This window comes from Jaculus jaculus, chromosome 7 (assembly GCF_020740685.1).
Source record: "Jaculus jaculus isolate mJacJac1 chromosome 7, mJacJac1.mat.Y.cur, whole genome shotgun sequence".
NCBI classification, from domain to species: domain Eukaryota; kingdom Metazoa; phylum Chordata; class Mammalia; order Rodentia; family Dipodidae; genus Jaculus; species Jaculus jaculus.
In genome coordinates this window covers 51,857,092-51,881,965 of record NC_059108.1, presented here as the reverse complement: position 1 = coordinate 51,881,965, position 24,874 = coordinate 51,857,092, and the positions used below count along the sequence as shown (strand labels likewise).

The window sequence follows — 24,874 nt, the reverse complement described above, 5'->3', positions numbered from 1 at the left end:
TATTTGTTTTTCATATAACATCTCACTGTGTATCCTAGGCTAGTCTCAAATTCTAGACCTCCTACCTTATCTATTCAAATTCTGAAATTAAGTGTGTATGCTACCATTGATGACCCCTGAAAGATGCCTTTTTGTTATTCTTGGTGTTCTAGGGTGGAGCTGAAACAAGACAAAGTCAAGGTATCTTCAGTACATAGGATTTATTTTTTTTTTTTTACCTTAAGAAAGACAAGGCAAAGGAGGTCCTCAGGGCTGCCATGGTGGAGTTGTAGCAGCTCCACGTGCAGGAAGCAGTGCATGCCATGGTGAAGAACATGGAGTGAGAGGACACCCAGAAGATGCAGGGCCTTGTGTTCTGGTGCAGTGCTGGCTGTTGTGTAGATAACCAGGCATCCATGCAGCAGGTGCACCAGTGCATTAAGCATTGCCATGCGCCTCTGGCTCAGACCCAGGCCTTGATGACCAGTGAACCGGAAAAGTTACAGGACCAGCTGGCCTGATGCACCATGCACTGCAATAGCAAAGCCAGAGATGCCATGGATGCAAGAACAAGGTGCTACAGGTATAATGGCATCTGGACAGCTGTGTGACCAAGTGTGTGGGTGACCAAGAAGATGAAGGAGTCTCTCTCATCCATTGGGAAATAAACAGTTTTGCCAACAACCATTGGAACTGAGGGCAGGAATCTGTTTTAAAAGAATGAAAATGTTGTCTTTTAAGCCAAGATTATGAGTAGGGAAACCCACAATGGCAACAAATGAAGCAGCTCATTGGTCTTTGAACACTGGTTTCCTTATGTTTTGATTCTAGGAAGTGAAACGGGAAAAACTGGTGCTAAATGTTGGGTCAGAGATTGCACACATGCATGTTTAGACCCTAAATTTCATGTGGCAAGTGCTTGCTCTGACAGTAGAAACTACCCTCATTCCAACCCAGAGACCATGATCCCAGATTCTATGACTGCACAGACACCCACAGGCTGGCAATTTCCTCCAATTGGCCTATGATCTAGAGAAATTGGAGGAGGAGTGTGTCTGTTGCCAACCTGTTTACCAAAAGTATCACCACACCATTTTGTATAAGCTATTAAACAAAACTTAGGGAAAAGGAGCCAAGTATGGTGGCACATGCCTTTAATTCCAGCACTCAGGAGTCAGAGGTAGAAGGATTGCAATTAGTTCAAGGCCACTCTGAGACTACATAGCAAATTCAGAGTCAGCCTGAGCTACAGTGAAACTATACCTCAAAGAAAAAAAGGGGGCCAGTCTCTAGATCTTAATTTCATTGTTGCTTTGTCTTATATACAAGGACATGGTGTGGAGTTGAGAAGGAGGACAATTTGAGTAAGTATATTGAAAGATTCCTTGTGTTTATCTTTTTCTGGTCAGTTCTTCCATGGCATCTTTCAATCTGGAAACCCTTGAAAAAGCATGGTAATGTCACACTGAGGGTGGAAAACAGCTTTCTTCACTAGCTTATAGGGACTGGAGACTTTCTGCAATAGAGTGATGGAACAATGTTGCAATGACGTTTTCCTCTGAAGAGAAAAGGGGTTTAGTTGTGAGATACACACATCAAAGATACCAGATTCCAGGAATAAACAGTAAAATAAGAACTGCTGGGCCAGATCTTGGGAGTCCTAGTCCACCACACGTGTCCTGTCTTCCACAGTCCCACTGCTGGCTCTCGTCGTCGCTGGGGCCTGGGCCAAACCCTTGCAGTTCAAGGACTGCAGTTCTGCAGTTGGAGTTGTGAAGGAGGTGAATGTGAGCCCCTACCCCTCACAGCCCTGTGAACTGTACAAAGGACAGTCCTACAGTGTCAATGTCACTTTCACCAGCAATACCGAATCTCACAGCAGCACAGCAGAGGTATATGGCATCCTGATGGGTGCTGAAATCCCCTTTCACATCCCTGAGTCTGATGGTTGTAAGAGTGGCATCAGCTGCCCCATCAAGAAAGACAAGACCTACAGCTATCTGAACAAGCTGCCGGTCAAGAGCATATAACCCTTCTATAAAGCTGTTGGTGGAGTGGAAACTTCTAGATGACCAGCGAAAAATTATCTTCTGCTGGAGAATCCCGCTACAGATCAAAGGCTAGAGCTGCCTGGTGCCCTTATGTCTGTGTGGTGGTAGAGGCGATGGATGGATGGAGAGAAAATCAGACCTGAAATCGAATCAGTGCCCCAAGAAGGAAAAAAAATTCAAAATTGCTGTTTTATGCCACTCAACCTCCACGCATATGTAAGATCCCATTTCTTGAAAGCTCAGAACTGTTGCCTTTGTAAGAAAGCTGAAGGAGAGAAGGGAGAGTGAGACCCAGAAGTAGCTTAACCATGTCCATTGTGGTGAGGAAGAGAGGGCAGATAATGACCTAAGGCTACTGGGCCTCAGTGTGGAGGATGGCTTCCAAACCAATGTTGTCTAGCCGAGGAGTGCACTTCTGCCGTTTCCTTATCTAAGTGCCTCAACGAGTCCAGTGCGCCTCTGACTCTTGATAGCCCATCGCTTCAACAATAGTGACCTGCTGTCCACTGTGTCCAGACTGTCCAGTGAAGAAAGTGAGCAGAAAATCAGCTCTGGATGTCCCTTGCTGTTAGTGATTTTCCTTAAAGGTGACAGTTGCTTAGTAGATATTGATTTTTTTAACAATATTAATTTGTATCTTCTTGCACTTGGAAATGAACATTTGAATAAATAAAAGCTTGTCATTCTTGCCTTCTTCAAAAAAAAAAAAAAAGAACTGTTGGCAAATTGGGAAGTATTACACTTGGAAAAATAAATCTGTATTTCATAAAGTCCTGAACCCCCAGCATTATGGAGTCCCCCTGAATTAACAGCCTTGTGGAGGTAATCCTCTGACAGCCAGAAGGCCAAAACAGTACACACCTTGAGCTAAGAAAAGCTGAGACTGCTACAGAGCCAAAAGGAGGCACACAAATCCCTCTGCCAAGTGACATTTTTGCCTGGGGTCATTGCACCATGCAGTGTTCCTGCCCCCAGCATGGCACCTTATCTTTTAAATGAGCACATGCTGTCTTTTCTTTCTTTCTTTCTTTTTTTTTTTTTTTTTTTTTGTATTAACCAACTTCTTACTTGAAATGGAGATTCAGCCAGTGGATTTGCTGTGTCAAAGCTGTGGTCTATTTTCCTAGTGGTGTGTTTTTAAAATAAAGTTTCATTATCTCCAAACAGAAAAAAAAAAAGAAAAAGAAAAAGAAAAAATAAACACAAAGCAATAGCCAAAGATTACCTTTTCTTCAGCAAATCAAGAGAAGAATAGTGACCAGAGACCAGAATGGAGTGATAGAATGTGAACAAAACCATGGGATTTGCTCAATGAATGTCTTTAAATATGCATCCATGGTCATACTTATAATAATTATAGGAAATGGATGGTTGTTTTTTTTTCCTCTGTTTTACAAGTATAGCACAACAGACCCAAGGCCTGATTGTGTTCAGAATGACTGAAGGAGATGCACAACCTGGCAGGTGTTAAGATGGGCAAGTAGGGCAGCCATAGTGTATTCCAAAGCTTATTCCAAAGATTTAGAAGAGTGAATGACATGGAGATGGTATTTTGTTTGAAGAATGTTGCAGTCAGGCTCTCTCTGCTGGTAGAAATCACCTAACAAAGAGCAGCTTGTGGGAAAAAAAAAAAAAAAAGTTTATTTTGGCTGACAGGCTTGAGGGGGAAGCTCCATGATAGCAGGGAAAATGATGGCATAAGCAGAGGGTGGACATCACCCCCTGGCCAACATCAGGTGGACAATAGCAACATGAAAGTGTGCCAGACACTAGCAGGGGTGAACTGGCCATAGCACCTATAAGCCTATCTCCAACAATACACTACCTCCTAGAGGTGTTAATTCCCAAATCTTCATCAGCTAGGATCCTAGCATTCAAAACACCTAAGTTTATGGGGGAGACCTAAATCAAACCACAACAAAGACTACAGTCATACACACCATTGTTTCCAAATGACAGCTAAACAAACCTTCCTAATCTGTCTGTAAGTGAAAATTCGTTAGCATATTTTACTCTGAAGATATAATTGTGCCAGGCTAGTGGTGCATGCCTTTAATCCTAATATTCAGGAGGCAGAGGGATTGCTGTTTGTTTGAGGTCAGTCAGGCTACATATTGAATTCTAGGTCAGCCTGGGTTAGAGTGAGTCCCTACCTCAAACAAACAAACAAAACAAAACAAACAAACAAAAAACATACTTGTGTTCTTGCCAAGATATTTTTATTTTGGATTTAGCAACTTTGAATGCATGGTGTTATCCAAGACACAGAGCAGTTATAAATGTATCAGCTACATCACAGCCCACATCAAGGGATAGAGCATACAAAGGTCTGTGTGTGGAGGAGGTCACCATGGAACTCCATGACAAAGTGAAGAGAAGACATAAGGCAATAACTGCTCAGCTTATACCAAAGACTGCCTTATGAAACAAAACATATGTCTGCTAGAATTTCCAATTTTGTCAGTTGTAGAAAAAGCTAGAAATGTATACTTCTATATGAACTTTTATGATACAAAATATGCCTGACCTAAAGCAGAAGAAGGGGTGGCCTTGTGTTAGAATAGAGTGCTTCTGAGAAACAAAGTATGTACAGGTAGTTTGGGGCCAAGGGGAACATGCTGAAGAAGCAAGAGTTATGGATAGACAATGTAGGAAGCTACAATAGGTTTGTCACAGTGCCAGGGAGATAGATGTTACTATAGCATTTGAATATTAAAGACTGTAAATGAGCATTTGTTTCTGCTAGTATTGTATGGGAATTTGTATTAGTAAGTTGGAGTAGCAAGCTTTGATAACTTTAGATTTGAAGTGAGATCAAATGAGAGAAACAACTCTCTGGCAGGAAATGAAAAGATCCATTTGAGTGGATGGGTCTTTTGAGAAATAGCTGTGCAAACACTGTGTCTATCTGTCATAAAAAGGTTGTGTAATTAACATATGCAAAACACCACTACCATCCTGCTGGAAGCTAACTTCTCTCCCTGGAAATCCAGCCTCTATTTATTTACAACAAAATAAAGTGGACCCTTCTGGAAAGAAACATGGCTCCATGGCGGCCCACACACTGTCGCAGCAATGCTTTAAATCTTTTATATCTCCCATACCTCCAGGGGCTGGTGCTGGATGGTATTGAGCCAGTGCCCATAAATAATTTATGCTAAGTAGCAATTTAGTTGTTTGGCTTGAGGTAAAGAAATCCAAGAAATTCATAAATAAAGTTCCCATTTTTGCTTGTGTTCCAAAGTTAATTTATGTTACTGTGCAATTAACTAACATAAAGGTGAAAAAATATGACAGGCCTAAGGTACAAATTCACAGTCATAAATCTATTCTATCTTAACTAGTGATGGGTTAGTGATAGTAATCTAGTTCCTTCTGTTTTTAACACTGAGCAGACTTTCCTTGATCTCATTCCCTGCTACCTTGTAGATCTATAAATATATTACAATTGTTTTCAATAGACCCCAGATTGTGAAGAGACAAATAGGAACCTTAGATCTGGGACAGCTACAAATGGACCCTCTACTATATCTGAAACATTTTATTTCTTTTTAATGGTCTGAATCAAATATGACAAATGCACAGAGCTGTTTCACTCAAAGAGGAAAATGAGACAATGTAAGAACTGGCAGCCAGAAGCCAGTCACTGCTGCCACAAGCCAGGGTGATTGTGGCAGCTAGCAGATAGTAGAGAGCTCATCAACTCAGATATTCCAGGGAATAAGAAAAGCAAGAAGCAACTGAGCAAGCAGCTAAAATGACCTTCCATCAAACACAGAGGCTAGGAAGGTACCACATTCCCATAGAACATATGACTCTGCTTTGAGCTAACAAGGCAAAGTTCCTCACTTTCAAGTTCTCACTGGTAACCTCAGCCTGAAATTTTCCCCTACTTAGTTGCTCTTCCAAGTCTATCTGAGACAATTGATATCTGAGATGCTTCTCTTTGGCATGTGACCTGTTCAACCCTGAAAATATTACAAGCTTTATTCATGTAGTAAGACCGGAGAAAGCTACATAGTTAGATTCCATTAATTATTCATTTATTCAAATATATTTATTAAATGCCTACTAGGTGCCAGCAGTAAGTATAGAAGGCAATGTGGATCCTAAAATGAATAATAATCATAGTACTTAATCAGTTTATGAACTAAACAGAGAGAGACAGAAAAGAGTAAACTAGTAATTGCATTAGTGTGGTATTATGATAAAGTATGTGTGGGGAGGGGTCCAGCAAGGAGCATAACACAGACCAACCTCAAAGTAGGAGCCAGCAAAGACTCTCAGAGGAAGAGAAACATGACTGAACCTTCAGGAAAAGTTGACCAGGGGGAAGGAAAATTGTCAGGAAGCTTTGAGAAAAGGAAAACCACCTCTCTTTCAGACATTGTATAACCCCAATGCAACAGTACATACAGTATAGGGAGATGAAGTATTTAGGAGATGAGGCTACTGAGGAGGGAATTAAAAAGGCGGACTGGAGGACTTCCGGTTAAGATGCAGCTTAGGTACCACGACAAAGCAGCCTAGGGGGGGAAAAGACAAAAAAAACTCAGCAAAATACACACTTTTACTAAAAAGTGAGGTGTATAGGAAATTGAAGCAGTAGCAGAGAAGTAGAAGAGATCCAGAGCATCCAGATCCCACACAGGCTGGCAAAAGCAGCTCCGATAGGAAAGCTGACCAGGGTGGCAGGAGCACACCAGAAAGCCGCCAGGCTCTGCTCGAGCCACAGGAAAAGCCAGGTGAGAGGAGCTACCACTCACACCGGCCCTCTCTGCAACTCAAGAAGCGTGAAGGGAGAGCGGCAGTGAGCAACGGAGGAGCAGATCGCAAGGTAGAAGAACATGTGGAATAGCGAGAGAACTAGAGGAGCTGTGGCTCCCTCCCCTCCCCCACCACCTGTGCCCAGTTCCAGCGAACAAAGCAGCAGTCCCAGGACCTGGCCACGTCAACTTGAGCTGACAGTGGGACACAAGCAGGAGCAGGGTCCAACAGCAACATCATCAGCTCTGGCACCAGTAACAGTGGGCCCAGCAGTAGAGGATACAGTAGCAGCAGCCTCAGCGGCAGCAGCAAAACTAGCAGCATCTGCAGAGGAAGCAGCAGCAGCTTCAGAGGCAGCGGTGGTGGCTCCAGCAGTGGAAGCTACAGCAGCAGCAGCAGCTTTAGCAGCACCAGTTCCAGCAGTGGGGGTGATGATCTGCAGGGCCACAGTTGTCAGGCTTGGTTTGCCCCACAGGAAAAGCCAGTGCCCAGCTCCAGAAATCAGAACAGCAGCCCAACTACACAGGCAACAACTTGACTGAGACGAAAATCATCCAAGGTAACTGGGATTGCACCAAGGAAGGGTCTCATTTGGTCACAAGCTGACTTGGATCCCTCAACAAACCAGAAATCTTAACCTCTTTGTTGATAGAGGATCTGGTTGTTATTAACTACTCTTGCATAAATCCTCGGGGCTGTTTTTGGTTGAATGTGTACAGTGTTTAGTTAAATTTTAGAAACCACCTATATTTCATTCCACTCAGCCTACTTGAATACTCCTATAGCAAGGAAACTCAACCCCTAGGAACACCTTTGTAGATACTCTGAGAGTCTTAAGGGCCTCACCTAACACCTTAAGCTCCTACCCTGAAAATATATAACATCAAATCAATTGATACAGCTAAGAATACCCAGCTAGCTAGAAAATCCAAGCATTAACTTAATCCAAGATGCAAAAATATATACATTATAACACAGGAACACAAAAAAACAAGACAATATAAATCCACCTAAAAGTATTAATGCATCAGAAATGACCTACAGTGAGAATGAGTTAGAGGAAATGCCTGAGAAAGATTTCAAAAGAATGATTGTAAATATGGTCAAAGATGTCAAAGAACAAATCCAAGGAATCAAAGAGGAAATCAAAGGAAACAAAGAGATAATCAAAGAAGACGCAGGACACCAATTTAATGAAATAAATAAGGCAATACAAGACATAAATAAGGAAATAGAAATAATAAAGAAAAACCAGTCAGAATTACCACAGTTAATGAAATAAAAAACTCTGTAGAAAATCTCAGCAGTAGAACAGATGAAGGAGAGGACAGAATATCTAAGGTACAAGACCAGGTGGCAGATCTAATACAGTCCAACAAAGAGAAAGACAAACTTATAGAAAAGTATGAGTGGGAATTTCAAGATATTTGAGACACTATGAAAAGATCAAATATAAGAATTCAGGGCATAGTAGAAGGAGAAGAATTCCACTCCAAAGGCATAGTAGGCGTCTTCAAGAAAATCACAGAAGAAAACTTCCCCCAAATTGGGAAAGAGGTGCCAATTCAGATACAGGAAGCCTTCAGAACCCCAGCTGAACAGAACCTCTCCTCGCCATATTATAATCAAATGTCCAAACACACAAACCAAAGAAAAAATATTGAGTCCAGTTAGAGAGAAAAGTCAAGTTAAATACAAAGGCAAGCATATCAGGAATACAGCAGATTGTTCAACACAATCTTTATAAGCCAGAGGGGCTTGGAGTGATGTATTCCAAGTTCTAAAAGATAACAATTGTCAACCAAGGTTACTTTATCCTGCAAAACTATCCATTCAAATAGAAGGAGAAATAAGGACATTCCATGACAAAAGCAGCTTAAAGGAGTATTTTAAGACAATACCAACTCTACAGAAAATACTTGAGAGAATCCTCCATGCCAAAGAAAAGGAAACACACACATATAAGGAACCTAGAAAAAACAGGCAATACTCAAATACTAGTTAACACAATAGAGCAAAGGTAGAACCGGAACAATACACACACACACACACACACACACACACACACACACAAAAAAAAAATGGCAAACATAAAGACACATCTTTCAATAATATTTCTTAATATCAATGGCCTCAATGCCCCAACGAAAAGACATAGGTTTGCAGACTGGGTTAAAAAGCAGGATCCTACAATTGTCTCCAAGAAACTCACCTTTCTAAAAAGCATAGACATCATCTTAGGGTGAAAGGATGGAAAACGATGTTTCAAGCAAATGGGCCTAGAAAATAAGCAGGGGTTGCTATCCTAATATCTGACAAGGTAGACTTCAGTCCAATGTTAGTCAAGAAAGAAAAGGAAGGTCACTTCATATTGATTAAGGGAACACTCCAACAGGACATTACAATCTTAAACATATATGCACCTAACATGGGGGCTCCTAAATTCATCAAACAAACACTATTAGAACTAAGGTCACAGATAACACCAAACACAGTGACCTTAACACCCCACTCTCATCAATTGACAGATCATCCCGGGAAAAAATAAACAGAGAGGCATCTGGACTAAATGAGGTCATACAAGGTATGGACATAACAGATATAACAGGACATTTCATCCAAATGCTGCAGAATATACATTCTCTTCAGCAGCACATGGAACATTCTCTAAAATAGACCATATATTAGAACAAAAAGGAAATCTTAACAAATTGAGGAAAATTGAAATAATTCCTTGCATTCTCTCTGACCACAATGGAATTAAACTATGAATCAGTAGCAAGAAAGGAAATAGAGCATACACAAAATCATGGAAACTAAACAATGTACTACTAAATGATGAATGGGTCAATGATGATATCAAGAAGGAAATCAAAAAGTTTATACACTCAAACAATAATGAGAACATAACATACCAAAATCTCTGGGACGCAATGAAGGCAGTTCTAAGAGGTAAATTTATAGCCCTGAGTGCCTATATTAAGAAATTAGAAAGGTCGCAAGTAAACAACCTAATGCTTCACCTTAAACCCTTGGAAAAAGAAGAACAAGGCAAACCAAAAATAAGTAGATGGGAAGAAATAACAAAGATTAGGGCAGAAATTAATGAAATCAAAACAAAAAAAAAATTCCAAAGAATTAATGAAACAAAGAGTTGGTTCTTTGAAAGGATAAACAAGATTGACAAACCCTTAGCAAATCTGACCAAAAGAAAGAGAGAAGAGACACAAATTAATAAAATCAGAGATGAAAAAGGTGACATCACAACAGATTCCAGAGAAATTCAAAAAATCATATGGACATACTATAAAAGCTTATACTCCACAAAGTATGAAAATCTGAAAGAAATGGATAATTTACTTGATTTATATAACCTACCTAAATTAAATCAGAACGAGATTAATCACTTAAATAGACCTATAACAGGCATGGCAATCCGAACAGTTATCAATAATATCCCAACTACAAAAAGCCCAGGCCCAGATGGATTCACTGCTGAATTTTATCAGACCTTCAAGGAAGAGCTAACACCATTGCTTCTTAAGCTTCTCCAGAAAATAGAAAAAGAAGGAATTCTACCAAACTTCTTCTATGAGGCCAGCATCACCCTGATATCAAAACCAGGCAAAGATAGAACAAAAAAGGAAAATTACAGACCAATTTCCCTCATGAACATAGATGCAAAAATTCTCAACAAAATATTGGCAAACAGAATACAAGAATATATTAAAAAGATCATTCACCCTGACCAAGTAGGCTTTATCCCAGAGATGCAGGGATGGTTCAATATACCCAAATCTATAAATGTAATACATTATATAAATGGGTTGAAGGACAAAAATCACATGATCATCTCATTAGACACAGAGAAAGCATGGATAAAATCCAACATCCCTACATGATAACAGTCTTACAGAGACTGGGAATAGAAGGAACATATCTCAATATAATAAAAGCTATTTATGACAAGCCTACAACCAACATATTACTAAATGGGGAAAAACTGGAAGCTTTTCCACTAAAATCAGGAACAAGACAAGGGTGTACACTGTCCCCACTTTTATTTAATATAGTTTTGGAAGTCTTAGCCATAGCAATAAGGCAAGAGACACACATAAAAGGAATACAAATTGGAAAGGAAGAGATCAAGTTATCATTATTTGCAGATGACATTATCCTATACATAAAGGATCCTAAATATTCTACTAGCAAACTGTTAGAGCTGATAAAAACCTACAGCCATGTAGCAGGATACAAAATAAATACACAGAAATCAGTAGCCTTCATATATGTGAACAACAAACACACAGTGGATGAAATCAGAGAATCACTGCCATTCACAATTGCATCAAAAAAAAAAAATAAAGTACCTTGGAATAAACCTAACCAAGGAAGTAAAGGATCTCTACAACTCTAATTGCTCAGGCAATAAAACCACAGATTAATCATTGGGATCTCATGAAATTACAAAGATTTTGGACTGCAAAGGACACAGTGAATAAAGCAAAGAGGCAACCTACAGAATGGGAAAAATTCTTCACCAGCTACATATCTGATAGAGGATTAATATCTAGGATATACAAAGAATTCAAAAAGTTAAATAAGGAATCAAACAAGTCAATCAAAAAATGGGCTATGGAGGTAAATAGAGCATTCTCAAAGGAAGAAATACAAATGGCATATAAGCGTCTAAAACAGTGTTCTATATCACTAGTCATCAGGGAAATGAAATTAAAACTACATTGAGATTCCATCTCACTCTTGTCAGATTGGCTGCCATCATGAAAAAAAATGATCATAAATGTTGGCAGGGATGTGGAAAAAGAGGAACCCTTCTACACTGCTGATGAGCATGCAATCTGGTCCAGCCACTGTGGAAATCAGTGTGGAGGTTCCTAAAACAGCTAAAGTTTGTTCTATCATATGACCCAGCTATAGCACTCCTAGGCATATATCCTAAGGACTCATTTCATTTCCTTAGAAGTATGTGCTCAACCATGTTTATTGCTGCTCAATTTATAATAGCTGGGAAATGGAACCAGCCTAGATGTCCCTCAACTGATGAGTGGATAATGAAGACGTGTCACATTTATACAGTGGAGTTCTACTCAGCGGTAAAAAAAAAAAAAAAAAAAAAAAAAAAGTTACGAAATTTGCAGAAAAATGGATGGATCTGGAAAGGATTACTCTAAGTGAGGTAACCCAGGCCCAGAAAGCCAAGTGCCACATGTTCTCCCTCATATGTGGATCCTAGCTACATTTGATTGGGCTTCTGTGTGAGAAGGAAAATACTTAGTAGCAGAGGCCAGTAAGTTAAAAAAGAGATATAAAGGGAAGAGAAAGGAAGGGAAGAGGGTACTTAATAGGTTGGTATTGTATATATGTAAGTAGAATGATTGAGATGGGGAGGTAATATGATGGAGAATGGAATTTCAAAGGGGAAAGTGCGGGGGTGGGGAGGGAGGGTATTAACATGGGCTATTTTTTATAATCATGGAAAATGTTAATAAAAATTGTGAAGAAAAGGGCTGGAGAGATGGCTTAGCGGTTAAGCGCTTGCCTGTGAAGCCTAAGGACCCCGGTTCGAGCCTCGGTTCCCCAGGTCCCACGTTAGCCAGATGCACAAGGGGGTGCACGCATCTGGAGTTCGTTTGCAGAGGCTGGAAGCCCTGGCGCGCCCATTCTCTCTCTTCCTCTATCTGTCTTTCTCTCTGTGTCTGTCACTCTCAAATAAATAAATAAATTAAAAAAAAGAAAATTGTGAAAAAAAATAAAATGAATTTGAAAAAGAAAAAAAAGGCAGACTGGAGAGATGTCTTAACATTTAACGCACTTGCATGTAAAGCCTAAGGACCCAGGTTTCACTCCCCAGAACCCACATAAGCCAGATGCACATCGTGGCATATGTGTCTGGAGTTTGTTTACAGTGGTTAGAGGCCCAAGTATGCTCCTTCTCTCTCTTTCTCTCTCTCATATAAATAAAATGTGAAAAAGAAAAACATATATATATACATACATATATATATATATATATATATATATATACATATATTACATTACTTCCATTTTATCTTATTTTATTTTGTTGTTATATTTTTTACTTTTTTTTAAACAACTTTTTGTTCATTTTTATTTATTTATTCGAGAGTGACAGAGAGAGAGAGTGAGAGAGGCAGATACAGTACAAGAACGGGCATGCCAGGGCTTTCAGCCACAGCAAATGAACTCCAGACACGTGTACGCCCTTGTGTATCTGACTAACGTGGGTCCTGGGGAATCTAGTGTCGAACTGGGGTCTGTAGGCTTCACAGGCAAGTGCCTAACCGCTAGGAAATCTCTCCAGCCCCTTGTTAGTTTTTTGAGGTAGGGGTTTGGCTCCAGGCTAGGCTGACCTGAAACTTATTCTGTAGTCACAGGCTGGCCTTGAACACATGGTGATCCTTCTATGTCTACTCCTAAGTGGTGAGATTAAAGGTGTACGCCACCATCAATGTATAACATGGTTTAAGGAAAATATGGCATATCAGATTTTGGGGAATAAAAGAGCATTAAATGAGGAAAGGAGAAACCAAGCTGGGAACTAGAATGGTAATGGCTGGCTACAGCCCAGCCAGACATGCCACTGGTGAGTAGCCTACACCACTGCTGTGCTTCACCTGGACCTAGACTACCATGGATCTCACACCCACACCTCTCTGAGCACACTGATTGTATTGGTACACAACTATGTGACAATAGCTTCTGGGCTCTTGTAAATCTAGCAATGTGATTGATGTGCCCAAAGTTGTAAAACACCAAAAGAAGCTGTTACTGAATATACATTGAATCCTATACAGTTTCTCGTCTGAGGGAGGGGAATAAGAAAGAACAACTGATCTAAAGATACTTATTGGATGTTAATATGACATTTTATTTAATATTAAATAATATGAAAACCTTATTAAAAGGGAAATATTTTGAATTCTCTGTGTGTATATAAGATGAAATTTTATAGATTTTGAATCTTATAAACTTATGTCAACTTTTAGTGGATTTTGAAAATGAAAATCAATTATTAGGACATTTACATGTAGAAGCTGCTCAAAAGCCAGCTATGTGAATCACTCCCCAACAACTGCATTATTATTAGTAGTCTAATGCATCTACATACTGCATGAGTTGATGGCTTGTTTGTATTTTCCAAATTCTATCACTGTATATTAACCTAAAATTTTATTTACTTATTTAGAGATGAAGTTTTCCAGGTGTCCATGAATAATCCTCATAACTCTCGAGTAGCTGGGATTGCTGACATGGGACAGGTTAGACTTAAAGATTTAGCCATTGTCAATGTTTTAATATATTACACTTATTATTGGTATCATCAAGCTTAAGTCACTTGTTTTTAGAATTATAATTTCAAGCAGTCATTTATAGTTTTTCATCATGGAGAAATATTTGCCCAAAGGTCTTTTTAGCTTTTCAGTTTGTTTATTCATCTTTGCTAAACTTATTGAAAATAGTTTTAAAGTTAGAGAAAAGCTCCTAGTTCTAGTACAAAGGACTCTTCATGTTCTGAACAATGTATAAATTGCTAACATGTGTCCTAACCTCTTTTTAATCTCTATTTCCTACAAATCAGAGATTTCTATACAAGTATAAGACATTTGTGGTGGTTTAAATATAACATGTCCCTCATGGCTTCATGTGTCTGAATATATAATCCACAGTTGCTGGTGCTGCTAGGCAAGATTGCGGAGCCTTTAGTAGGTGGAGCCATGCTGAAAGAAGTAAGAACTGCAAGTAAGTAGTGAGAAGTAAGAGCTGTAGGAAGTAAGGACTGTATGTCCAGCCCTCCTTCTCTCTGGCTTTTTTTCTACTTCCTACTTTTATTTATCTACTTATTTGACAGAATGAGTGAGAGAGAAAGAGGCAGATGAGAGAGAGGGAGAGAATGGGCATGCCAGGGCCTCCAGCCATTACAAACAAACTCCAGATATATTGCACCAACTTGTGCATCTGGCTTACCTGGGTACTAGGGAATTGTACCTGGGCCCTCAGCCTTCACAGGGAAGCACTTTAAACTTTAAGCCATATCTCCAGTCTCTAATTATGACATCTTGCTCCTGTCATATCTTTCTCATTGCAATATGCACTTCTCATCAAAGCTGCAAGCCAAAAATAAACCCTTTATTTTACAAAAATGATGGAAGGACTGTATTTAAGCAAATCAGACTCAAAACTCTGTCCAGAATGTTTCACCTCAGTGATAAAATGTTCTTCCTTCCTTTGTATGATGAAAGCTCTGCTAACAGTGAGGGCTTTCTCTCTGGGATAGTTACTGCCAGCCCAGAGCCAAGTAGTTTGGTTCATTGCCAAAGCTTTATTGAGTCAGATTATCTTCAGGTTTGGCTTTTCTCCTTTCCCTTTAACTTCTGTGATCAAAATTTTGACATATTAATCATTTGGCTCTTATAATAAATGTTCTTTAATTTTAAGGCTTCTGAAGTTACCTCAAGGAAGGTAAATAAAATTCTACAGTAGAGGTATACTGAGGCTTTATTAAGACAACAGGACAAGAAAAACATTAAACATACAAGTAAATAATGGCAACAGAAAAAAAATGCAGTATAAAATTTAGCTGTCAAATACTGAAAGGGAAGGAAGGGAAGGAAGGAAGAAAAGACTTGACTGAATTGAAAGAGTGGAATCAACCTGGCTAAAACAAGAAATGTCTATGGGAAGCACTATTAATCACAAAACCTTGATGATTTAAAGATATATGAAAAAGAGAATAAGAGGACAGATTGGGATTTTATGAAGAATACATAGTCCTCAATGTTCTGAGAAACTGGAAACACATTACCTAGAACTGACATGGATGAGAAATGCAAAGTACAGTGTGGAAGGCAGGGGCAAACTCCAAAAAAAACAGAAATACCAAAAAGTTTGTATCCCAAAGGATAAGCATAATGGTTCTAAGATTTTTTTTTTTTCTGTTCTATTATGTCTGCTGGCAGATGTGTGTGTGTGTGTGTGTGTGTGTGTGTGTGTGTGTGTGTGTGTGTGTAGATGATAGATAGATGTAGATAAATGGATTTGCCAGTTCAATGATTAAAACAATTGCACCTGTGGAAAAAACTATCAGCCTGAAAGAAAGGCTTAAAATTTGAGACTTCATTAAAACAAAACAAAACAAAAAACAACTAAATATACAAAAATAAAGAAAAAAGTTTACCAAGGCATCCATACTCTTTTAGACATTGCTCTTAAATATTTAAGAAAGTAAAAAGTCACTAAAGATTTGATAAGTACTGCAAAATGAAATAAGGGAGATAAACACATCAACAGAGAAGAAGAATTCAAAAGAATCAAAGACAATGAAGGAAGAAGGAATATGTTTGTGTGTGTGTGTGTGTGTGTGTGTGTGTGTGTGTGTGTGTGTGTGTGTGTGTGTGCTACAGTCCAGTTCGCATTGCTGGTTGAAATCACCCAACCAAGAGCAGCTTCTGGGAAAAAGAGATTTATTTTGGCTTACAGGCTCGAAGGGAAGCTTCACGATGGCAGGGGAAAAGGGTGGCATGAGCAGAGGGTGGACATCACCCCCTGGCCAACATAAGGTGGACCACAGCAACAGGAGGGTGTGCCAAGCACTGGCATGGGGAAACTGGCTATAAAGCCCATAAGCCCACCCCCAACAATACACTCTCTCCAGGAGGCATTAATTCTCAAATATCCATCAGCTGGGAACCTAGCATTCAGAACACCTAAGTTTATGGGGGACACCTGAATCAAACCACCACAGTGTGTGTGTGTGTGTGTGTGTGTGTGTGTGTGTGTACAAAGTTGATGAGATAAAGAAGAAATGCAGAACCATTTGTTGAAGATGCTGTCTTTGATCCAATCTACATTATTAGCACATTTGTCAAAGATGAAATAGCTGTAGTTAATTGATGTAAGGGCCATTTCTTCAGTTCTGCTTTGTTGGTCTATATTTCTGTTTTTGTGCCACTAGTATACTGTTATTGTTACTATGGCTTTGCAGTGTAGCTTAAATCAGGTATGGTGATACTTCCAGAAGTTTTTCTTTTGCTAAGGCTATGTTTGTATATCCAATGCCTTTCCATATGAATTGTGAGATTATTTTTTTCTGTTTCTGTGAAGAATGATGCTGGAATTTTTATTGACATTGCATTAAATCTTTATATTTCTTTTTGTAGAATTGCCATTTTCACAATATTAATTCTACCCACCTAGGATGATGGGAGGTCTTCCTATCTTCTCATGTTCTCCTCTATTTCTTTCTTGAGTGTTTTATATAGTATATATATATCATATCTTTGGTTAGTATTGTTCCTAGGTATATGATTTTTTTGTGGCTATTGAAAATAGGACATCCTCTCTGACTTCTTTCTCTGCATATTTGTCTGTTGCAGATAGAAAGGCTTCTGATTCTTATGTATTGATTTTGTATCCTGCCACTTTGTTGAAAGAATTAATCACCTTTAGAAGTTTTGAGGTAGAGAGTTTCAGGTCACTTTTGCATAGGATCATGTCATCTGCAAATAGGGCTATTTTGATTTCTTCCTTTCCAGTTTTTATCCCTTTTTATTTCTTTCTCTTGTCTTATTTCTTGGGCTAGGCCTTCTTGCAGTATGTTGAAGAGCAGTGGTATGAGTCTTGTTCCTGATCTCAGCAGGAACTCCCTGAGTCTTTCTCCATTATGTATTATTTGGGCTTTAGGTGCTTTAGATGGCTTTATTGTGTTGAGGTATACACCCTCCATCTCTATTATCTCTGGCATTTTGACCATGAAGTGCTGTTGCATTTTGTTGATGGCCTTCTCTGCATATATATTTAAATAATTATGTGGTTTTTGTGATTACCTTTATTTATGTGGTGTATTAGGTTGACTGGGTTCCACATGTTGAAACATGCCTGCATCCCTGAGATGAAGCCTGCTTGATCAAGGCAGATAATACTTTTTATGTGTTGTTGAATTTGATTTGCATGGATTTTGTTCAAGATCTTTGCATCTAAGTTCATCAGGGATATAGGCCTATAGTTTTATTTTCTTATTTCTATTATTATTAGGGTGATTCTAGTTTCATAAAAGTAGTTGGGGAGCATTTCCTATTTTCCAGTTAGGTGAAACAGCTTGAATAAGAGCGGTTTGTGTTATTCAATGAAAATTTGATAGAATTTGGCTGAGAAGCCATCTGGTCCTGGACTTTTTGAGGAGTTATTTTGATTACCTTTTCAATCTCCATGGATGTGATAGGTTTGTTTAGGAGATTAATCTGCTCTGAGACTAGTTTTGGTAGGTGTTATATGTCTAAGAATTCATCCTTTCCTCCAAGAATATCCAATTTTATGGAATAGAGGTCTTGGAAGTATGTCCTGATAATTCCTCCACTTTTTTTTTCCATATGATCAAGTTGGCTAGGGGTTTATCCATCTTGCTTCTCTTCATTTCATCAAGTTTCTTGTTTTGTAAGTTTCCAACTTACTAATTTCTGCTCAGATCTTGATTATTTCTTTCTGTTTGGAACTCTTAGAGTTGACTTATTCTTGCTTTATCAGTGCCTTTAGATGAATAGTTAGGTTACTAATTTGAGATCTCTCTGCTTTTGCTATGAAGGCATTTAATACTATGAATTTCCCCCTTAGGAATGCCTTCATTGTGTCCCATAAGTATTGGTGTGCTGTGTTTGCATTATCATTCAATTCTAAAAATTTTACAATTTCTCCTTGCTTTCTTCCACAACCCTTTCATTTTTGAAAAGAGTGTAGTTCAGTCTCCAGGAGCTGGTGGAATTTCTGATGTGTCTCTTGTTGTTAATTTCTAGCTTTAAAGCATTGTGATATGATATGCAGAAAGTTATATCAATTTTCCTGAATTTATGAAGGCATGCTTCATGGCCTAATATATGATCTATTTTTGAGAAGGTTCCATGGGCTGCTGAGAAGAATGTGTATTCTGTAGAATTGGGGTGGAATATTGTGTTATACATGGTGTTAGTGGTTACTTCTGTTTTGTTGTCAAATAAGTTTTAGTTTTATTAATCTTTGGTATACCTATGTTTGGTGCACATAGATTTATGATTGTGATGTTCTCTTGTTAGATCAGTCCCTTAACAAGTAAGAAGTAGCCTTTTTATTTTTACTACTGTTAGTTTTACATGTATTTTTTTGTCAGTTATTAACATAGCTATTCCTGATTGCTCCTTATTTCCATTTGCTTGCAGTATCATTTCCCATCCTTTCACCCTGAGAAAGTGTCTGTCTTTAGTGATGAGGTGGGTTTCTTAAAGACAGAAGAGATAGAAGTCCATTTTTCTGAACCACCCTGTTAACTTGTATCTTTAATTGGGTGAGTTAAGACTATTAATATTAAAGATTATAACTTTGAATTTCAATTTAATTCCTGTAAGGTTGGGTACTCTATGGGGTTTGGGGCTTTATTGGAATTTTTGACTTAGATGAGCCTACTCTAGTTTTGGTAATTGTGTTCTTCTTCTTGTAGACTTTTGTGATTGGTTGCTTGACTCTTCTGTGTGGATTATTCCCTGAAGTATTCTATGTAGGTTTGGTGTTGTCTTCATATAATCACAGAGCTTGCTTTTATCATGGAAAGTTTAGCTTTCACCATCTATTACGAGTGATACTTTCATTCGGTACAGCAGTCTGGGTTGGAAGCATTAATGATTTAGACTTTGAAGTGCTCCATTCCAAATGGACTAAAGATGTCAATATAAGACCTACAAGTCTTCAGTTATTCAAAGAAAAATAGGAGGAACTCTCTATGATAACCTCTAATAGAGTACCAATAGAATGGTAGAAGATCTTCACAAGCTATACCACTGACAGGGCCTAAAATCTAGACTTTGCAAATAGCTCAAAAAATTTAACAATGAAAGTCAAACAGGGTTGGGAAGATAGTTTAGTGGTTAAGGTATTGCCTATGAAGTCTAAGAACCCATGTTCAACTCTCCAGGTCCCACATAAACTAGATGTACAAAGATGATGCAAGCTTATAGGATTGCACAAGTGCACAAGGTGTCTCACACATCTAGAGTCTGAGTATAGTGGCTGGAGGCCTTAGAATGCCAGTTCTGTCCCTATCATCTATCTATCTATCTATCTATCTATCTATCTATCTATCTATCTATCTATCTATCTTTCATTATCACTCTCACTGTCTTGCATAATATATATGTACATATATATATGTACATATATATGTAATATATATCTAATATATATCAAACAACCCACTCATAAAATGGAGTAGAGAACTGAATAGGGGTTTCTCAGAGGAAGAAATGCAAATAGCTAATACACACCTAAGGAAAAGTTCAACAACTTTAACATCAGGGAAATTCAAATTAAAACAACTATGAGGTTCCTTCCACCTTACATCAGTCAGTATAGCAATTATTTAAAAACCAAATAATAAAAACTGTTGGTGAGGTTATGCGGAAAGAGGAACACTCTTTCACTGTTAGTGGTAATGTAAACTTGTACATACAGTATGTAAATCAATAAGGAGATTTATTAAAAAAGATGGATATACCAAGAGGCCTAGTTATTCCCTTACAGGTATTTACCCTAAATGGTCCATGCTTCACTCCAGTGATATTTCCTCAACCATGATGATTGCTGCTCAATTCACAGAAGAACTGGAATCAACCCAGGTGTTCACCACTGGATAAATTGATAATGAAATTGTAGTACACAATGGAATACTTCTCAGCAGTAAAAAACAAAAAATGAAACAATGAAGTTTGTAAGAAAATAGATGGACTTGGAACAGATCATACTCAGCAAAAACACAAATTTACAGAATGACAGATACTATATTTTCTCACTTGTTTGTAATTCCTAACCTGGAACAGCTTGAGTTACTGGCATATCTGATGGGCACCTCAAGGCCCAGACAATAGGAATGGATGGGTTTGGGGGAAATAAATACAAAACTAAACCCAAAATAACTGGTACCATAGAAACCTTTCTGTTTGAAGGTTTAACACTGAACAGGAGTATTGGGGGAGCATATAGAAATAAAGGTCTGAGAAATGATGAGATGAACCCCAACCTTAAAAAAAAATGCTCTGTCCTGTAAATACCAGTAGCAGAAATCAGATGCTACCCACATTGAGCTGCTAATTGAAGAGATATCTACAAGGTCCCTCAAATAAGTCAGGCTTCTGTAAAAGCACCTGATTACCCACCTGAGGTAAAAGGTAAGAACCAATGGCTGAAGACAACATATGCTGCTGACATAGAACACGGAGAGACATGGCTGGAATTCAGAAGAGAGACAATTTCCACTCAGCCCATCTCATGCTAGAAACTGCTACATGAGCTAATAGAGAAAGGGGCCAACAATGGTTTGAGCAAGCAAGGGTTTAAGCTACTGAGAGACAACTATCTTCACAAGATGTACACACATGTGCAATGGTGGCACACAGCCTTTGTGGGTAACCAATGTCTTTCTGATTGGCTAAGAGATTGGATAAGTGGAAAGGAATCCATACTAGAACTGGAAACCAGGACAGAATCCTGTGGAGACAAATATTGTGGTCTCCAACAAGCTCCAACTTGTCTTTGTATGGATACATCATATGTTGCTACTGTTTTATCCCTACTCCATGTCCCTATTTCACTGAGCACCTTTATCAGTGGGGTTTCTGGTATGCCCCATTGTGTGGTGGGTTATGTGGTATGAGAGCAGTAGTTAGTTATTGAGGTGGACAATGCCTCTGGGTATTATATCCCAAGCTGTGGCTCTTACAATCTTTTCACCCCATCCTCTACAAAATTTTCTGAGCCATGATGGGTATGTTTTAAGCTACTTCAGTGATGAGCTCTTAGGAGCCTCTGGGTCTTTGCTTTGGTAAATGCTTAGTATCCTCAGCCTCTGACCTCTCCTTAGACCTGGTGCTGATTGTCAGGTTAATGGTGAAAGCAGCACCCTTCTTCATTTCTCCAATTCATCTGTGGTTTCACCTGAGCCTTGGGTGGTATAAGGAGTGGTTTATTTCTCAAGTCTCACTACCTTCTGAAAAAGAAGACAGATTCTGTAATGGAGAATAAAGCCAGCATAGGTTAAACATTGTTAGTTTAGGGAGATATTCATAGATGTAACTCCTTTTTATTAAGATTTTGTTATTGATGTGAAGACTGGTTTTCTTTGTTGTATATATTTTTTATGAGAGATAGTGAATTGGTGGACTGGAGAGATGGTTTAGAAGTTATGGTGCTTGCTTGTGATGCCTAAGGACTCCAGATGCACATGGTGCTGCATGCATCTGGAGTTCCTTGGAAGTGACTGGAGGCCCTGGCACAGCCATTCTCATTCTCTCTCTCACTTCCTCCCTTCCTCCTTCCCTGTCTCTCTCTCAATAAATAAAATATTAAAACATCAAAAAATATTTTGAAACAGTGTGCAGGCGAGGAGGGGGATGACAGTGTTCTGGAGTGAGTAGGCCAGACCCGTGTTTCTTGGCTCCTCCCACATCCCCCTTCTGGGTTTCCTATGTGGACAGTGTGCAGGTGGATGTGGCAGTCTGGAGTGAGCAGGCAAGGACCCTGCTTCCTGGCTCCTCCAACCTTCCCAGTCATGGTTGCCTGCGCACAGAGTGTACAGTCAGGCAGGCCCAGTGGTCTGGAGTGAGCAGGCCAGACCCCTCCTTCCTGACTCCTCCCTGTTCCTGGTAGGTGCCTTTGTGCCTTGCTTGGGGAGGCCTGGTCCTAGTGTAAGCTGTAGAATCAGGCCTTTTGCTCTGGTATCCCGACTGGCCACCGGGTACCAAAATTCCTGTTCTTTTTAGCCAGAAGTTGCACAGGCCAATGACTAAAATAAACCAGGCTCAAAACAGTACATAGCACAAAAAAGCACCAAGCCCTCCATAAAACACCTCATCATGGCAGGGATTAATTCAAACCTCACTGTAATAAGCTTAAATATTAATGGTCTTAACTCACCCATCAAAAGACACAGATTATCAGGATGGATAAAAAACTGGACACTTCTATCTGCTGTCTTCATGAAACCCACCTCACCACTAAAGACAGACACCTCCTCAGGGTGAAAGGTTGGAAAATGATATTCCAAGAAAATGGAATAGAAAAAAAAAAGAAAACAAGTGGGTGTTTCTATATTAATATCTCATAGAATAGACATCAAAACAACTCCTTTTATGAAATTAGAACCATCCTAATAACAAAATAAGACAGAGACGCAACAAGAAAAGAAAACTACAGACCTATATCCCTAATGAACTTAGATGCAAAGAACCTGAACAAAATCTTTGCAAACCAAATTCAACAACACATCAAAAACATTATGCACATTGATCAAGTAGGCTTCTTTCCAGGGATGCAGGAATGGTTTAACATACAGAAATCAGTCAATGTAATATACCACATAAATAACTGAACCATATGAACCACATGATCATCTCAATTGATGCAGAGAAAGCTTTTGGCAAAATACAACACCACTTCATGATCAAAAAATTGGAAAGAATAGGCAGGGAGGGTGTATATCTCAACATAATAATGGCCATATATAACACCCCTAAAGCCCAAATAATAAATAATGTGAAAGAAACTCAAGTAGTTCCCACCAAGATCAGAAACAAGACAGGAGTGCCCATTCTATCCACTGTTCTTCAACATAGTACTAGAAGTACTAGCCCAAGGGGGAAAAAAAAAAAAAAACCAAGAGAAAGAAATAAAAGGAATTCAAATTGGAAGGAAAAAAGTCAAGTTAGCCTGGATAGGTAGAATTGGTACTGTGAAAATTCCAATTCTGCCAAAAGCAATATACAGATTCAACACAATACCAATAAAAATACCAGCATCATTCTTCACAGAGATCGAAAAAAAAAATCTCAAAGTTTATATGGAATGGCAGAAGGGCTTGGATATCCAAACATATTCTTGGCAAAATAAATAAATAAACAAACAAACAAACAAACAAAAAACACCTCTGGTGGTATCATCATATCTCATCTAAAGATATATTACAAAGCTATACTGAAAAAAAAAAACACCATGGTACAAGAATAAAAAAAAGAAACATAGACCAATGGAACAGAATTGAAGATCCAGACATTAGATCAAGTAAGTACAGTTTCTTGATCTTTGACAATGGTGCCAATAATGTAGAGTGGGGAAAAGACAGCATCTTCAACAAATACTGTTGGATAAATTGGATGACCACATGTAGAAAAATGAAATTAGACTCAGTCATTCCACCATACATGAAAATCAACCTCAATATGTGACCTGAAACTCTTAACTACTGGAAGAAAAAATAGGAAGTACTCTCCATGATACAGCACTGGAAAAAGACTTTCTAAACAAAATCCCAGGAACCAAGGAAATTAAAAAAAAAAAAAAAAAAACCACTCAACCAATGGGATCTCATGAAGCTAAAAAGTTTTGGTACAGACAAACAAGCCATAATAGATTACCAATAGATCTCCCACTAAACGGAAGAAAATTTTTGCCAATTATGCCACTAACAGCAGCCTAATATTTAGAATCTACAAAGAACTCAAAAACTAAACAATAAAAATTCAAACAACCCACTCATAAAATGGGACTGAGAACTAAATAGGGAGATCACAGAGGAAGAATTACAAAGGGCTAACACACATGTAAGAGAATGTTCAATGTCCCTAACCATTAGGAAAATGCAAATTAAAACAGCTATGAGATTCCACCTTACCCCAGTAAGGATAGCAATCTTTAAAAAAAATCAAATGAAAAAAAAAATGTTGGCAAGAGTGTGGAGAAATAGGAATACTCATTTGGTGTTGGTGGGAATGTAAGCTGGTACAACCACTATGGAAATCAATATGTACACTCCTGAAAACATGAATATAGAGTTACCAACAGACCCTGTTATGCCCTTGTTGGGCATTTACCTTAAAAGCTTAACATCTCAACTCAGAGATATTTGCTCAACCATGTTTATAGCTGCTCAACTCATAATAGCTAAAAACTGGAACCCACCCAGGTGCACATCATTGGAGCAATGGATAAGCAAGATGTGGTATATCTACATGATGGATTTCTACTTA

The 24,874-nt window shown here is 38.6% G+C and overlaps 2 pseudogenes; both read left to right on the top strand.

Moving 5' to 3' along the window:
* Positions 1-257: 257 nt before the first annotated feature.
* On the top strand, positions 258-647 carry LOC123462072 (annotated as a pseudogene).
* Positions 648-1,524: 877 nt separating this feature from the next.
* On the top strand, positions 1,525-2,319 carry LOC101600245 (annotated as a pseudogene).
* Positions 2,320-24,874: the final 22,555 nt, after the last annotated feature.